At 39.1% G+C, this 17,471-nt stretch overlaps 1 long non-coding RNA gene across 1 annotated transcript; it reads right to left on the bottom strand.

Moving 5' to 3' along the window:
* Positions 1-1,818: 1,818 nt before the first annotated feature.
* On the bottom strand, positions 1,819-5,437 carry LOC141399003 (uncharacterized). The gene is made up of 2 exons (XR_012411746.1): positions 4,360-5,437; positions 1,819-4,290 (listed from the first exon to the last, which is right to left on the bottom strand). It is a non-coding gene; the product is annotated as an uncharacterized lncRNA (long non-coding RNA).
* Between the last annotated feature and the right edge of the window lie 12,034 nt (positions 5,438-17,471).

Genomic DNA, 17,471 nt, shown 5'->3' with positions numbered 1-17,471 from the left:
TTGAACATTAGGGATATAACAAAAAAAAAAAAAAATACCACGCCAGTACCATGTGCGGAATATTGTCCTGATAACGAAAACGCGTGTTTTAGTTCGATTCGGTGAAAAAAAAATTCCGCACCGACTGCGATCACTAAAGCCCTTTTGATATTTTTTCTATTAAAAACTTGAATTTGCTTTGTTTGAATAAATATTTATAGAAAACAAATAATATTTTCAAAGGGAAAGTGATTAACAAGTAAGAAAAGCGTTAAGTTCGGTCGGGCCGAACTTTTTATACCCTCCACCACAAATTTCAGCCATTTCGGTGGATTAATGTGGCCACAACCTTCAAAATACCGAAATTCGGAAAGTACCGTTCTATGGGGGCTATATGATGGCGTGGACCTATACCTAAAAATTTCTGAGGGAAAGTTTTATACGCCTAAAGAAGACTAAATACCAAATTTCAGCCATATCGGTGTGATAATGAGGCTAAAACTTTCAAAATATCGAAAATCGGGAGATATTGTATTATGGGGGCTATATCAACACGTGGACCTATATAAACATTTTATGGTAGAAATGTTTCTTAGCCTCTGGAAACACAAAATACAAAGTTACAACCGATTCTTTGGTCAAATGGGTCTAATACATTCAAAATATATTAAAATGACGCGTACTTTATAAGGGGCCCTATATGGGGGCTATACCAATACGTGGACCTATATAACCCAACTTTGGTAGGAATATTTTTTGGCCTCTGGAGACACAAAGTACCAAATTACAACCAATTCGGTGGTAAAATGGGCCAAATATCTTAAAAATTCCTTAAAACGACGACGCGTCATTTTGTATGGGGGCTATACGAAAGCGTGGACCTACATAGCCCGCTTTCAATGCCAAAAGTCCTACGTAAATATAACATATTTTCCCAAAATTTCATCAACCTACGTCAATCCGTTCGGACGCTAGAGTGATTTCCACAGACGGACGGACATGGCTATATCGATGTAGAATTGCACGCTGATCAAGAATATATATACTTTGTGGGGTCTACAATGATTATTTCGAGTAGTTACAAACGTAGTGACAAACTTAATATAGGTACCCCCCATCCTATGGTGGAGGGTATAAAAACAGTCTGTAACTTTCGTTGCAAATGACCACATATTCTCTTGGCCGATAGGTACAATAAATACAAATATAAAATTCGCGAGTTTATAAAGAAAAATTTCAATATTGTCAAAGGTGCATTAAATGCCATAAAATGTCGCGATTTCATAACAAATTGGTCCAGAATGGTTTGATTTTGTTTTTAAATTAGATTAAGACTATAAAAATTATTACAAAAAGGGTAGGTTAGGTTAGAGGATGTGCAGCCACTAAATGTGACTGCGCCACTCGGAGACCTTACGGTCCATTGTGATCATCCTTTAGAAAAGTGGAGAGAGATAAAGATAGATAAGAGAGATAGAATAGAAATAATAGAATAAATAGATAAATAGGAATAAAAAGAATTAAGAAACAGATAAGAAACAAGGTAGGCAGAATAATCGAAAAAACAAAGCGTTACGCGTTTAGGTTGCGCTGTCCCAGCCACTTTAGATTTTTAACGATGTTGCAGATTACAGTAGGTTCCACAGTTGAGTAGAAGGTTAGAGACGGCGGAAAACGAACACCCACCAGTCTGTGTCGTCTACGAGCCAGGGCTGGACAACGACACAGGAGGTGTTCGATTGTTATGTAACTAGTTTGGAGTGTAAAGGGGAATGAGGCATACCAAGATGTCGCTGGTATACACTTGCCATTGAAGAAATTCGGTCTAGCTCAGTGGCCACTCCTGACTAGCCATAAACAAAATTGATTCATTATTAATTCACAATCACAAACAGGATGCTTTATTTCAAAAAAATGATATGATGTTGTTGTTGTTGATATGGGTACCCAAGGTGTTTGTTGGGTTACCTTGCCCTCCCAATGGATTTTCTACAAAATCCCCAACGAGTCTCACCGATGATGATGACTCCCAATAATTTGGCTTGGCTGACCCTTACCTTTACCTTACCTTATATTGTTCAATTAGAACCTCATGATGATTAATTTCAGAATTCAAAACATGTTTATTTATAACTATTCGTTATAATAAGAACAATCAATAAATGCTTAGAGGTAATTTTATAATTAATCACTATTTGATTATTATCTAACTGATATTAAGTTCCCCAAAATCAGAAAAAAAAAACAATTCAATTTATATTCAGTTCAGAAATGTATACAAAATTCAAATTTGTTTTTGCATGTCATTCCCATTCGTGCCACTGTGCACCAAAATATTTAATACTACCCTCAATTTTTCTACCAAATGAGCTCACTGGATAAAATGCTGAAGGTGAATATCCAATAAGGATAGATGGACGGAGATCATAAATAATGGGATTGACATTATATAATTATCAGGTAAAATTATCAATTAGAACATATGCATATATATACCATATGCAGTACAAAACAAAAAAAATATCGGAAATGTCCGCATCAACAAAAAAAAAGTATCATTTACTGTTTCGGTTGACCACAAGTCAATTTAACGTCGAAAAGATTCTTAAAATTGTGTGTATTTATATGTCTATATATGCATATATTTTAACCGAGGTATGCGATTGATATGATTTATAAATAAAGATGATGTTTATGGATCGTAAACATAATATTCTTAAAGATCGAAATTCAATAAAAACATCCAATAAATTTGTACGGTATACGATAATCACAATCTGTCGACCTGCAACGTAGTCTCGACGTATAAAAATTTCTTATATGCTTTTTATCAGAAGGCGCGGAGTTTTAAACGAAGTTTCCAAAGATAGGAGAAATCTGTTGTAGGTTCTTTTGTTTGCTTAAGAAAAGTCGCACTCGAAATTATTTAACCAAATAACAGAAAAAAACTTCGAAATATCCATCCACAAGAATCACTATTGTAGGAAATAACCGTCAGTAAAATATCGAATACTAGATTTGTTCAACAAAATTCGGATGAAAATTGTACTATATCAAGTATCATGTTCTCAGGGACCTAAATTTTCTGACCGGACTACACTGGGTAATCACGGGTTATTTTCCTACAATAAGCAATGGACAACAAGTGAACAGGCATACGCCGAATATACCCATAAATTTGGAAAAAAGAAACAATCTCGAGCGCAGAACAAAATGAAAATGAAATTTGAAAAGCACGAGAAATGCTAATAGAAAGAAACTACAACAGTTGTTGATTTAGCCGACTATTTCTCTTTCCCAAAAAAAAAAGAGATAAAAAAAATCATCAAAGAGAGCAAGAATTTGTTTTCTCTCACTAAAGTGAGTTGGATTTATCGTTGATAGAAAGAAACAGAAAGATGTTGTTGTTGTAAATTTCTTATTCGAAAATGGAAATGAGAACAATACAACAACAACGTACAATAAAACGTTTCTGTTAAACCGTTATTGCAAAGCTTTCATGATTATCTTCATCTTCTTTTTGCACGCGGAGACGAACCGTTACAGGTCCAACAACAACATTAATTTCTTATACACATACATACAGGGCTATGGCTATGTATGTGTGCATACAAAGTGCAATGCCAAGAGAATACTTAAAAAGAGAAAGAAATAAATAATTTGCTCTGCTGACGTCGAGGGCTGGATGTAGGAACTGGTTTCCAAAATATAAAGATGACTACTCGGCTTCACCGTCGAGGAAAACAGCAAAAAAAAAACTGGTCCCACACCTCCCGGTCTGTAACTGGTTGGTATGGGTTACCAGGAAGGAGCAGGATGGTTGCACCGACTATATCTGTGTGTTATATTGCGTACTTACAGTTGGAGGGTAGGCATTACCCTTAATTTGGATTAACATCTCCTCTCTAATGCAGATTGAAATTGTGTATAAAATGGCGGCAATTACAATGTTGTTAATGGATGCTTTTGTGTGAAGGTGGTTCTGTGAGTTGTGGCTTCCTTCTATTGTGTCGCAAACGGGAATGCTGGCAAAAAGTTCCAGAAAGTTCTATTTTTCGAGGTGGTTGTGGTGGCTTAATGTAACGTTAGTTACACAACGTGGATAATGGCCGACAAAAAAAATTCTAGGCTGTGGTGGCGGATTTAATTTTCCTTTTTATTGCAAATTGTTTAATTGTTCCATAAAGCGGGCTAAAACGATGGTTGGTTTTCCTCAACTAATTTGTTCACCGTTGCACTAATTAAGCGAGGTTATCTGCCGGTGGTTGTAGTGCACAAATGCGGCAACACGTGTAATTATGAATTTCACAACTGCAATCAGGAAAAAACATGAATTCTTTATAATTGAATTCAACAAATTTTCTTTTCCACTGAACTCACCGTTTCTTATGGTTTTACCCTTGCTTGGAGCTATGAAACAATTTTCCAATTGGGAAATTATTTATTAGTTATGCGAATTGAGTGAGATTGGGATTTACTTCCCAATATTCACGAATTACACTTTTTTAATTTTTTTTCCTTTTCAGGGATGTTGCCGCCACCACAATTTTATTAGAATGATTGCAATTTGTCGTTGTCTTTGGTGCCTGACATTTGCAATTAGCAGTGATGCCACATCGACAAAAAAAAACAAAAATTGTGTGAAGAGGAACACACGATGATTGTGTGCTGTATTGCACACAATCACGACGTCGTATACGCAGCGGCTTACGCCGTTGTTATACAAGGTTAACATAACAAACCCGAACACGTTGGCATAGGCCTGCCGAAGCCATACTGATTCGGGAAGTTAACCGAGGTATGCTTAGGGTGGGGAAGAACCGCGACCCTGATTCAAAATTGAACAGGAAAAAAATCATAAAAAAACAAAAGCCGGGCAAATTATTTTGTTGGCACCATGTGCTGTAAGTCTTTCGCGTGATAAACGCCTATTTTCCTTCCCTGAAGGTCTTCAATTTCATACAAGGAGTTTCCTACACATCTGGCAACTCTGCACTTTACAAATTTTTGACATAACTTAGAGTTAAGATGGCGCGAAGCGTCACTCAAACTGAAGTTTCTTCTAAGTATTTCCTGCCCCGGTTTGAAACTGACGTCGCGAGTCCTAGTGTTATACCGAGCCGCAGATTTTTCAAAAGAATCGTGTATTTTCGTTTTAATCGTTTCGCGGACTAAATTCAAAACATCGTGTTTCGGAACTATTTCAACCATACCGTCTTCTAAAACTCCTAGTTTGTGTGCTAAATCATAAGTGCTCGCGTGTGTAACCATGTGGGTGCCGAATAATGCGAAATACGGTGAACAACCGAGTGTCGTGTGAAAAGTGGACCTCAAAGAACATTCTATGGACGATATATTTCGGTCCCAATCGCGTTGATCTTCCGAAACATAAGTTCGGATCGCCGCGATTATAGTCCTATTTACGCGTTCCGATGCATTCGCCTGCGGCGAATACACGGCATTTCTAATCGGTCGGCATCCATGTTTATTTAAAAACGAAGAAAATTCTAAAGAAGTAAATTGCTTTCCGTTATCGGAATGTACAATCTGTGGCACGCCAAATTTATGAAACACCTCGGTTTCCAAAAATTTGATAATGTTTTTCGAGTTCGCTTTGGCTAGTGGTTTCAACAAAACAAATTTTGTCAAGTGGTCTAATACAATAAAGATATACGTGTTTCCCAACCTTGACCTCGGAAAAGGTCCAATGAAATCGATAAAAATCTTTTGAAATGGTCTATCGGTTACGGTTTCGGTTCTCATCTTGGGTCTTAAAATGTGATTTGGGGCTTTGGATTGTTTACAAACAACGCAGTGATTAATAAAGTTTCGGACTTGTTGAGCCATCTTAGGCCAATAAAAATATTGCCTCAGTGCCGCGATCGTACGTCCTATACCACAATGACAATTTACAGAAGAAGTGTGCGTCTTTTCAATAAGTGATTCGGTTAATGAACTTGGAATCCAAAGTTTCCAAATGAAATTTTCATGTACCGGAGTACCATCTGACGGGAGTGTCTTTTTGTAAACAAACGAATCGCTAATTTTCAAATCCGGTAAACTGTCCTGATTTTCCTGCACCATGGAAACTAATTGTGTATATTCTTCACCTTTAAACTCGGGTGAATCTAAATCAACAAGAGGCATTTCGTCAACAAACATATTGACTTCGTCCAGGTGAACGCGAGAAAGAGTATCGGCTACGACATTTTGTGATCCCTTGCGGTGCTGGATTTCAAAATTAAAGGCTTGGAGTTTTAAACTCCATCTTGCCAACCGACCACTGAGGTCCTTCTGTCCCATCAGCCATTTCAACGCGCTGTGATCCGTCACGACAGTGAATGGCATCATTTCGATAAACGGGCGAAATTTCTTTATCGCACTGATGACTGCCAAACACTCCCGCTCCGTCACACTATAGTTCTGCTCAGCCTTGGAGAGCTGCGCAGAATGAAAGGCGATGGGACGTTCCAGACCAACAGCGTCTAGTTGGTACAAGACCGCACCTAGCCCAAGGTTTGAAGCGTCACACTGGACGTAGAACCTTTTGTCAAAGACGGGATGATGTAAAACAGGACTGGTAGTCAACGCTACCTTTAATTTATTAAAAGCTTCTATCGCCTGATCATCAAAGGAGAATGGTTTACCTTTCTTTAAAGTCCTAGTGAGAGGTGCTGTAATTTCGGCATAGTTCTGAATGAACCGCCTGAACCATGAAGCCATTCCTAAAAATCGTCTAACTTCCCGAGCTGTCTTGGGGATTGGTATGTCGGTGATCGAATCTATTTTGGACGGATCCGGCTTAAGTTTTCCTTCACCCACTATATATCCGAGGTACCTTAACTGACGCCTGCAGAATTTTGACTTTTTCAAGTTGATCGTGAGATTTGCCCTAGACAGCATTTCCCCTACTTGACGAAGCAGTACCACATGAGATTCAAAGTCGGGTGAGACTACCAAAAGATCGTCAAGATAAACGAAGACTTTGTTTTTCAGTTCCGGTGAGATCACACTATCCATTAACCGACATAACCGTTGGGCTGCATTGCACAACCCGAACGGCATGACAGTAAATTGATAGTGTGGTCTCCCCGGCACTGTAAACGCGGTCTTCGGACGACTGTCTACCGATAAGGGCACCTGCCAAAAGGCGTCTTTAAGATCAATACTAGAAATAAAATAGGTGTCTTGGAGACGACCCAATAATGCGTCTATAAACGGCAGAGGATACGCGTCTTTGATGGTGACCTCATTCAACTTGCGTGCATCTAGGCACAACCTATTCTTTTCACCCCTACGGACCAAAGTGACTGGAGAGTTCCACGGTGACGTACTGGGCTCAATAACCCCCAAACTCAGCATGCGATCGAGTTCTTTATAGATGAGAGATTCTATGGCGGGAGACACGGGATAATGACGCTGTTTAATCGGGACCGCATCGCCAGTATCAATGACGTGTTCCTCTAAATGCGTCTTCCCAAGACCATGCTTCTCGAAATCCATAAAACTCTCTTTAGCTTTCTCAAGCTGGACTAACTGATCATCCGTTAAGATGTGCATATCAGAATCTTCACCTATAGAACCGATCTCGAGACTGCTTATGAGTTTGGTTGCTACGCTGAACTCTTTCCAAAAATCAACGCCGCAGTACATCAAATTTTCAAGGCCCGGAATCAAGTAAACCTCCATGGATCTAGTTAAACCATTAAAACTAAGCTGAACTTTAACTTTGCCTGCACAAGATGCACGCTGTCCGCTGGCAGTACCAACGGTGCACTTAAAGACCGGAATAATTTTCAAATTCAATTTGTCAACAAAGGATAAACAATCTTTGCCTAAGCACGTCACCGTAGCTCCACTATCAAACAAGGCTAAAATAGAAATTCCATTCACCGAGACTTCTCGAAAAGGACGAGGGTCTTTTGATTTAAAATCAGAAAAAGTGCAAGAAGAAACTGAATTTCTCTTAAGGCGTCTCAATTTATAACGTTCACGAGCTTTAAGGATTCGTTTGGAAACAAAAACATCAGATTTACAAGAAATTTCAGAGTTGAAAATACGCTCTCTAGTCTTCAGATAATTTGCCATGCGGATATGAAAAGGCAAAGTCAAATCAGGTTTGGTTTTGACAATTTTGTCGGAAGGTCTGGGTAGTACGCTATATTGATTACAAAGGACTGGATCTGTAGAAGTGGAGACATCAGTAGAAGCTAGTCAATCCACAGTCTGAGTAGCTATGGATTCTGATTTGGAGACATTAGCAGGACGACTAATTTGTTTGCAATTATTGCATTGAGGAGTAGTAACCCCTGGTGATCCACAACGGAAACAAAAGACTGAACGATGAGAACTAGTGCAATTCTTAAAAATGTGGCCATTGCTACCGCAATTCCAACATCTTGAAGTCTCATTTTTGGAAACACCAGGTGCCTTCGGCCGAAGCCTCAGCTCCTCAACATCATGTACAAAATCATCAAAATCAGAATCGTTAATTTCATTTATCATTCGAGAGGGTTGGCCAGTCCTAAATCTCAATGACGATTCCCTTTCAAGAAACTCTTCAGCTTTCCTAACTTCATTTCGGAATTGTTCAACAGAATAAAAAGTGCCACTAAATGTTAAGTGGGCAAGTCTGGGTTTCAATCCCGCTTTGAGGATGTCAATAACTTCAAAATCTTTCAAAGGTTCCCTCAACTGAGTACGCAGACTATTTATGGCATCTATATATTGAGTAGCAGATTCATCCCTACCCTGCTTTCTGTCCATAATCTGCCTCATTACATCAAGATTTGATTGAAAACGCTGGAATTCCCTAACTATACACAGCTTTAACATCTCCCAGTTCAAATTTGGATATTGACGGATCAGACCCCAGTACCACTGACAAGGACGGCCTTCCAGTAAATGATGAAATTCATCAACCAATTCTTGTTCTGGGCAGCCATAACTATTTCGAAGCCTTTCTACTCGAAAGATGAAATCTTCGACATTTGGTGTCTTTGGGGTAGCATCAAACTTAATGCCCCACTTACTGAGATATGGATACCTGGGCCTACTAAAATCTTCCCTATTTCGATTTGGAACTTCCTGGTTTCTACTACCCGATCCTGCATGTCTGGTATCGGTTTGTAGTGGTGGCAAATCATGAGGCCAATCAATGCTTTGAGAGTGTGGTTCTTGTCTGTTAATAGGATTAGCTGGAGGAACGGAAGATTGAGAAAAAGCAGCTTGAACTGCAGCAGCAACCGCTTTCTGCATTTCCTTTTTCATGGTTTCAACCATTGATGCTTGGGTGGCCTCTAAGGCGGACTGAACTACCTCAAGAACTCCTGTGCTACTAAGCCTATCAACCTGATCTTCATCATTGCCGCGAATAGTCAAAGGGCTAAAAGAAGGTCTGGGAATTGTGCTTGGTTGCTCATTTACTTGCGAAAGAGTAGGTGGACTTGCAAATTAGTTTGGTGTAGGCGGATCATTGCCATCAGCGCTAGCTGGGATACCTGATCCGGTACCTGGTTCTGTTCCAGCAGCTTCTCCCACTGCTTGACTTGTCGACCTGGTAATAATGCTGTAAGTTTTTGGCTTAGCACCTGTAGCAGGCTGCATGTTGTTCAAACCAAAACCAAATCTCAACAAAAAAAATATTGAAGAACTTTCCAAAAATGTACTTTTATTACTCAGTACAACAATAAATCTCAATAAAAAGCTCAAAAAACAATTCCCAAAAAAAAAAAATATGACTTTTCAAATGATCAACAGGTTATTCAAAAGGTAGGTATGATACCATATATTCAAAAGAGAAATAAAGATATAGATATGTATCGCCGAGATAGTCAAAGTCCAATAGTGAAATTTTAATGCACAGCAAAACTCGATCAGACTACTGAATGGTTACAACAGGTCTGGTACTTCAAAAAGAATCGAATCTAAAATCAATAAATCATGAAAAGTTTCTCAAAAGCAGAAAAACTCAAAAATCCTGTAAAACTGAATAAATTGAGACAATAGATTATCTAGGCTGTGGTAGATCAGGGTAAAAGTTTGTAAGTCCGGGTAAAATTAATTCGAATAATATTCGAATCAGAACAAGAAAGGTCTTAGCTGGTGAAGAAAAAAAAAAATATATAGGACTTCGATAGGCTCTTCAGTCCTCTTCGCCTACCCCTATTGTTCTATGAGGTAAACTGTTCAAAACGTAGGAGTGATTGTTGCCGGTTAGAATTTCCTCAAAGAGTTTCTCGAGGTCTCTTCAGTGTATCCTTAGTTAAGAATAGAACGGCTTTCTAAAGAGACACTGGGAAATCGACAACCAGACAACAATCCGTCCTACGGAAAATGCTCCAACTCAAGGTTGAGCGCTGCCGTCCGAAGGCTCTCCAGACTAACCGCCCCTACAACCTTAAGGTACTTCAGTAGACCTCGAGTCAGGCTGAAGACCAGTCTTCGGGTACAGCTAGTCCAGTTCTGTGTACACCCTGTGTGTACGTGAAAACAAACAAAAATATATTACTACTTAAAGCTTATATATTTTAAAAGTAAGAACTAGCAATCAGTAGTTTGAGCCTATCAAACCCCTCCTGCAGTCTTTTAATCAAAAAGAGAAAAACAAATGTCTTGAGGGCGACGACCCTATGCCTCACGCAATCGGAAAAAGAAAGATAATTAGTACCACGGTAGAAAATTCCAGCAAAGTGAATAGTAAATTACTATCACTTCTGAAAAATCTGACAAAAACTAATGCACCACAGACCCCAAATGAAATCTCGAAAGGCTTCACCAGGTTCCACGACGATGCTTCACATTCAATTCTCAAACCGGAAACAGGAAAAAAAAACAAGTTTGCCAAAAGATCTTATCAGTGCAGGTGCCAGAAAAAAAATGAAAACTAATATGTCTTAAATGCGCCAACAATCGAACAAAAATCAATAATTTAATTTCCAAAAAAAATTCCAGAAAAATTTCCAATAATCTCGGGTCAAAATTATTTCATAAAATGTATAAGGTAATTGGTAGAAGGTTAAGGTATCAGCCAGGATAAAAAAAAAAGAATAATCAACAACAACAAACAATCTTCATCATCTTCCAAAAGCGTGGTCAAAATTTTCCCCAAAAATTTCAATTCCAATAAATCAATATATTAAAGCAGCTATAATATAGCAAATCATGCAAAAGATCATAAATAATCAACTGCAGATGACAATATATTATAAAGCTTTAAAGAAAGTCGAAGTATGAATCTTGAAATGTAGAAGTTTTGTCACAAAATTGCAGCTTGACATAAACTCAGGCTTGCAAGACGACTAAAACTCTTTTCCTTTAAGATGAAATTCAAGAAATGATGTTAAAATTTAATTGACCTTAAGTCGCAATTGGTATGTTGTAATATAACAACAACTCAAGACATACTGAAAACCAATCAAACAAAAATTCATACACCTAATGTACAGGAACAATTCCCATTGATGGGAGTTGAACCTAAGACATCGGCTTGAACGTTGGGCGCCATTGTTATGTAACTAGTTTGGAGTGTAAAGGGGAATGAGGCATACCAAGATGTCGCTGGTATACACTTGCCATTGAAGAAATTCGGTCTAGCTCAGTGGCCACTCCTGACTAGCCATAAACAAAATTGATTCATTATTAATTCACAATCACAAACAGGATGCTTTATTTCAAAAAAATGATATGATGTTGTTGTTGTTGATATGGGTACCCAAGGTGTTTGTTGGGTTACCTTGCCCTCCCAATGGATTTTCTACAAAATCCCCAACGAGTCTCACCGATGATGATGACTCCCAATAATTTGGCTTGGCTGACCCTTACCTTTACCTTACCTTATATTGTTCAATTAGAACCTCATGATGATTAATTTCAGAATTCAAAACATGTTTATTTATAACTATTCGTTATAATAAGAACAATCAATAAATGCTTAGAGGTAATTTTATAATTAATCACTATTTGATTATTATCTAACTGATATTAAGTTCCCCAAAATCAGAAAAAAAAAACAATTCAATTTATATTCAGTTCAGAAATGTATACAAAATTCAAATTTGTTTTTGCATGTCATTCCCATTCGTGCCACTGTGCACCAAAATATTTAATACTACCCTCAATTTTTCTACCAAATGAGCTCACTGGATAAAATGCTGAAGGTGAATATCCAATAAGGATAGATGGACGGAGATCATAAATAATGGGATTGACATTATATAATTATCAGGTAAAATTATCAATTAGAACATATGCATATATATACCATATGCAGTACAAAACAAAAAAAATCGGAAATGTCCGCATCAACAAAAAAAAAAGTATCATTTACTGTTTCGGTTGACCACAAGTCAATTTAACGTCGAAAAGATTCTTAAAATTGTGTGTATTTATATGTCTATATATGCATATATTTTAACCGAGGTATGCGATTGATATGATTTATAAATAAAGATGATGTTTATGGATCGTAAACATAATATTCTTAAAGATCGAAATTCAATAAAAACATCCAATAAATTTGTACGGTATACGATAATCACAATCTGTCGACCTGCAACGTAGTCTCGACGTATAAAAATTTCTTATATGCTTTTTATCAGAAGGCGCGGTGTTTTAAACGAAGTTTCCAAAGATAGGAGAAATCTGTTGTAGGTTCTTTTGTTTGCTTAAGAAAAGTCGCACTCGAAATTATTTAACCAAATAACAGAAAAAAACTTCGAAATATCCATCCACAAGAATCACTATTGTAGGAAATATCCGTCAGTAAAATATCGAATACTAGATTTGTTCAACAAAATTCGGATGAAAATTGTACTATATCAAGTATCATGTTCTCAGGGACCTAAATTTTCTGACCGGACTACACTGGGTAATCACGGGTTATTTTCCTACAATAAGCAATGGACAACAAGTGAACAGGCATACGCCGAATATACCCATAAATTTGGAAAAAAGAAACAATCTCGAGCGCAGAACAAAATGAAGATGAAATTTGAAAAGCACGAGAAATGCTAATAGAAAGAAACTACAACAGTTGTTGATTTAGCCGACTATTTCTCTTTCCCAAAAAAAAGAGATAAAAAAAATCATCAAAGAGAGCAAGAATTTTTTTTCTCTCACTAAAGTGAGTTGGATTTATCGTTGATAGAAAGAAACAGAAAGATGTTGTTGTTGTAAATTTCTTATTCGAAAATGGAAATGAGAACAATACAACAACAACGTACAATAAAACGTTTCTGTTAAACCGTTATTGCAAAGCTTTCATGATTATCTTCATCTTCTTTTTGCACGCGGAGACGAACCGTTACAGGTCCAACAACAACATTAATTTCTTATACACATACATACAGGGCTATGGCTATGTATGTGTGCATACAAAGTGCAATGCCAAGAGAATACTTAAAAAGAGAAAGAAATAAATAATTTGCTCTGCTGACGTCGAGGGCTGGATGTAGGAACTGGTTTCCAAAATATAAAGATGACTACTCGGCTTCACCGTCGAGGAAAACAGCAAAAAAAAACTGGTCCCACACCTCCCGGTCTGTAACTGGTTGGTATGGGTTACCAGGAAGGAGCAGGATGGTTGCACCGACTATATCTGTGTGTTATATTGCGTACTTACAGTTGGAGGGTAGGCATTACCCTTAATTTGGATTAACATCTCCTCTCTAATGCAGATTGAAATTGTGTATAAAATGGCGGCAATCACAATGTTGTTAATGGATGCTTTTGTGTGAAGGTGGTTCTGTGAGTTGTGGCTTCCTTCTATTGTGTCGCAAACGGGAATGCTGGCAAAAAGTTCCAGAAAGTTCTATTTTTCGAGGTGGTTGTGGTGGCTTAATGTAACGTTAGTTACACAACGTGGATAATGGCCGACAAAAAAAATTCTAGGCTGTGGTGGCGGATTTAATTTTCCTTTTTATTGCAAATTGTTTAATTGTTCCATAAAGCGGGCTAAAACGATGGTTGGTTTTCCTCAACTAATTTGTTCACCGTTGCACTAATTAAGCGAGGTTATCTGCCGGTGGTTGTAGTGCACAAATGCGGCAACACGTGTAATTATGAATTTCACAACTGCAATCAGGAAAAAACATGAATTCTTTATAATTGAATTCAACAAATTTTCTTTTCCACTGAACTCACCGTTTCGTATGGTTTTACCCTTGCTTGGAGCTATGAAACAATTTTCCAATTGGGAAATTATTTATTAGTTATGCGAATTGAGTGAGATTGGGATTTACTTCCCAATATTCACGAATTACACTTTTTTAATTTTTTTTCCTTTTCAGGGATGTTGCCGCCACCACAATTTTATTAGAATGATTGCAATTTGTCGTTGTCTTTGGTGCCTGACATTTGCAATTAGCAGTGATGCCACATCGACAAAAAAAAAAACAAAAATTGTGTGAAGAGGAACACACGATGATTGTGTGCTGTATTGCACACAATCACGACGTCGTATACGCAGCGGCTTACGCCGTTGTTATACAAGGTTAACATAACACGATCGACTCAGACTCCTCCTCATCCTCACAGAGTCTGCAGTAGTCATTAACATCACTATCCCATTTAATGGTAAAGGCCCTGACATAGCAGTGTCCAGTGATGACTCCCGTCGTTACCTTCACTTCCGCTTTGCTCAGGTTCAACAGCGAATTCGTTCTTTTGGTTGACAGAGACGGCCATATGGATCTTGCCACAATGCACCTAGGTTCATTGTGCCACAATTCACTGGCTCTTTCGTCAGAGAACGCTTCGACTTTTTGGAAAAAGTGACAGATGGGTGGTTTGATAGAGTCAGTGATAGCTAGATCAGCGGACTGTGATCCTCGTCTAGCTAATTCATCTGCTTTTTCATTACCCTGGTAGTCACGATGTCCAGGTACCCAACATAGCCGAAAGCCGTTAGTTAGCGCATCCAGAGCTGTTCTACACTTGAGGACGACGTCGGATTTGATGTTGCAGGATTTGATGGCTTTAAGAGCCGCTTGACTATCCACATAGATAGTCACCGGTTCAAAGATTTCTGCATCCAGATTTTTAATCAATTCCGCCGCCTTCCAAATCGCGAAGATTTCAGCCTGGAACACACTACAGTTGCTGTCTAGCCTGTATGTGCGTTCAAGTGATAAGCTTTCACAGTAGACACCGGCACCGGTACCTTCCTCCATCTTGGAGCCGTCTGTATATATAGCCAGACCGCCCAGAGGGGGGTTACTGCGGTTCCAGTCGTCTCTACTAGGTATAATGACTTCTATATCGTCAAATCTCAAGACTGGTGATATATAGTCACTTATTTTGCCACAATGGTTCACAAAAATACCCGATTCATTCAGGATACACCCATGCCCATAGGTACGACCCCGCCAAAGACCCTGTTCATGAAGCCGCAGGGCACTCCTGGTTGCCTGACACTTAATGCTGATACTCAGTGGTCTTAAGTTCAGCATTGCGTTCAGTGCAGCCTGTGGCGTGCTCCTGGTAGTTCCAGTAATAAGAGTTGCGGCGGCTCTTTGTACCTTATCAAGCTTAGTGGATGTTGACTTTTGACGCAATGAGTGCCACCAAACGAGAGAACCATAGGATAGGATGGGTCTAACCACTGTATTATACAGCCAGCGTATAATCGAAGTAGTTAGTCCCCAGCTTTTCCCGATGGAATTCTTACATGAATAAAGTGCAATCATTCCCTTCTTCGCCCGCTCCTCAGCATTCCTATTCCATCGCAATTGACAGTCAAGGATTGTGCCAAGGTACTTTGCTTCGGGGGAGAGTTGGAGCTGCACCCCATCCAGTGTTGGTGGAACAAAGGCGCCGAGCTTACGCTTTCTTGTGAACATTACCAGTTCCGTCTTCGTTGGGTTAACCCCAAGACCATTAGCCTTGGCCCAGCGTGATAGAGTCGATAATGCTCCCTGCATAAGCTCCGAAATGGTTGACGGAAATTGACCGGAAACCAGCAGTACCACGTCATCAGCATAAGCAACAACTTTGATACCTTGATTGTCCAGTTCCATCAAAATATTGTTTATAACAAGGAGCCACAGTAATGGCGAGAGCACACCTCCTCGAGGGGTGCCTCTAGTCACTGTTTTCCTTATTTTTACCTCCCCAATGCTAGAATTTATAATTCTGCTTTGAAGCATATTATTAATCCAGCACGTTAGGGGTTCAGGTGCATTAACTTTCTTCAGTCAGAGATTGATGGACTCAAGTTTTACATTGTTAAAAGCTCCTTCTATGTCTAGAAAGGCAGCCAAGGTAAAGTTTGAGTCTTCCATGTTTTTCTCAATGAAGCCGACCACCTCATGCAAGGCAGACTCAACAGATTTACCTTTAACATAGGCGTGCTGTGAGTTGCTTATAGAGACGGTGTCTACCTGACTCCTTATCTCCAGGTCGATCAGTCTTTCGAGTGTCTTAAGGAGAAAGGATGATAAACTTATGGGTCTGTAGTCTTTAGGTGCAGAGTGACTAGGTTTTCCCGCTTTGGGAATGTAAGTTACCTTTACCTCCTTCCACAGCCCCGGTATAAATGAGAAAGTCAAGCACGCCCTAAAAATCTCCTCCAGGATTTGGTATAAGGTCGGTGATGCAAATTGTAGCATCGCCGGCGTTATGCCATCCGGCCCAGGAGATTTGTAAGGCTTGAAAGTGCTGACCGCCCACTTAATTCTACTTCTGTTGACCACCCTGTCAATGAGTACCAAATCCAAAGGCTCCTGAACTCGGAAGTCGTCACGCTCATTGTTGACAGTATCCTCATCCTTGCAGCCTGGGAAGTGGGTCTCCGCAAGGAGATCAAGAGTCTCAGTAGCGGAGTCTGTCCACGCACCATCTTGTTTCTTGATACTTCCAATGGATTTGGGGTCCTTGGAGAGTAGTCGTCGAAACCTAGCTGCGTCGTTAACTCCTTCTACCGACTCACAGAAGTTAACCCAAGATGTCGAGTTTAGTCTCATGCGCCCTGTTATACAGTCGTCTAGTGTTTTTTCTAAGTTCGCCAAGCTCCTTGCTCCACCACACCGGCTGAGATTTCCTCCCAGGATATGTTAGTGGACAGGACTCCTTATGGCAACGAAGAAGAACATCAGTGAGATTATTTACGGTTCCATTGAGGTCATCAACTGTTTCCGTACTAATATTAGGAGTTAGTTGCGAGTTCGTTAGTTCCGTGTATTTGTCCCAGTTTGTCCTTCGTGGGTTCCTATAAGGAATTTGGCGACCTCTGTCCAGAGAGACATCAAAGAATATCTTCATATGGTCCGAAAAGGAACATTCTTTAGATACCCTCCAATTCCTCAGGACAGAGTCATCTAAATTAGAAAGGGTTAGGTCAATGACTTCTTCCCTGTTCCTAATTTTAAACGTTGGATCACTACCCCTATTACATATCCGTAAATTATAAGATAAAATAAAATCGAATATGGACTCACCCCTCTTGTTGGTGTCCTTGCTGCCCCACTGGAAATGGTGAGCGTTTGCGTCGCAAC

This window comes from Musca autumnalis, unplaced genomic scaffold (genome assembly GCF_047663935.1).
Source record: "Musca autumnalis isolate F117 unplaced genomic scaffold, ASM4766393v1 scaffold_3, whole genome shotgun sequence".
Lineage (NCBI taxonomy): Eukaryota > Metazoa > Arthropoda > Insecta > Diptera > Muscidae > Musca > Musca autumnalis.
Note: the sequence above shows the minus strand (reverse complement) of the source record. Positions and strands in the feature narration are given on the sequence as shown.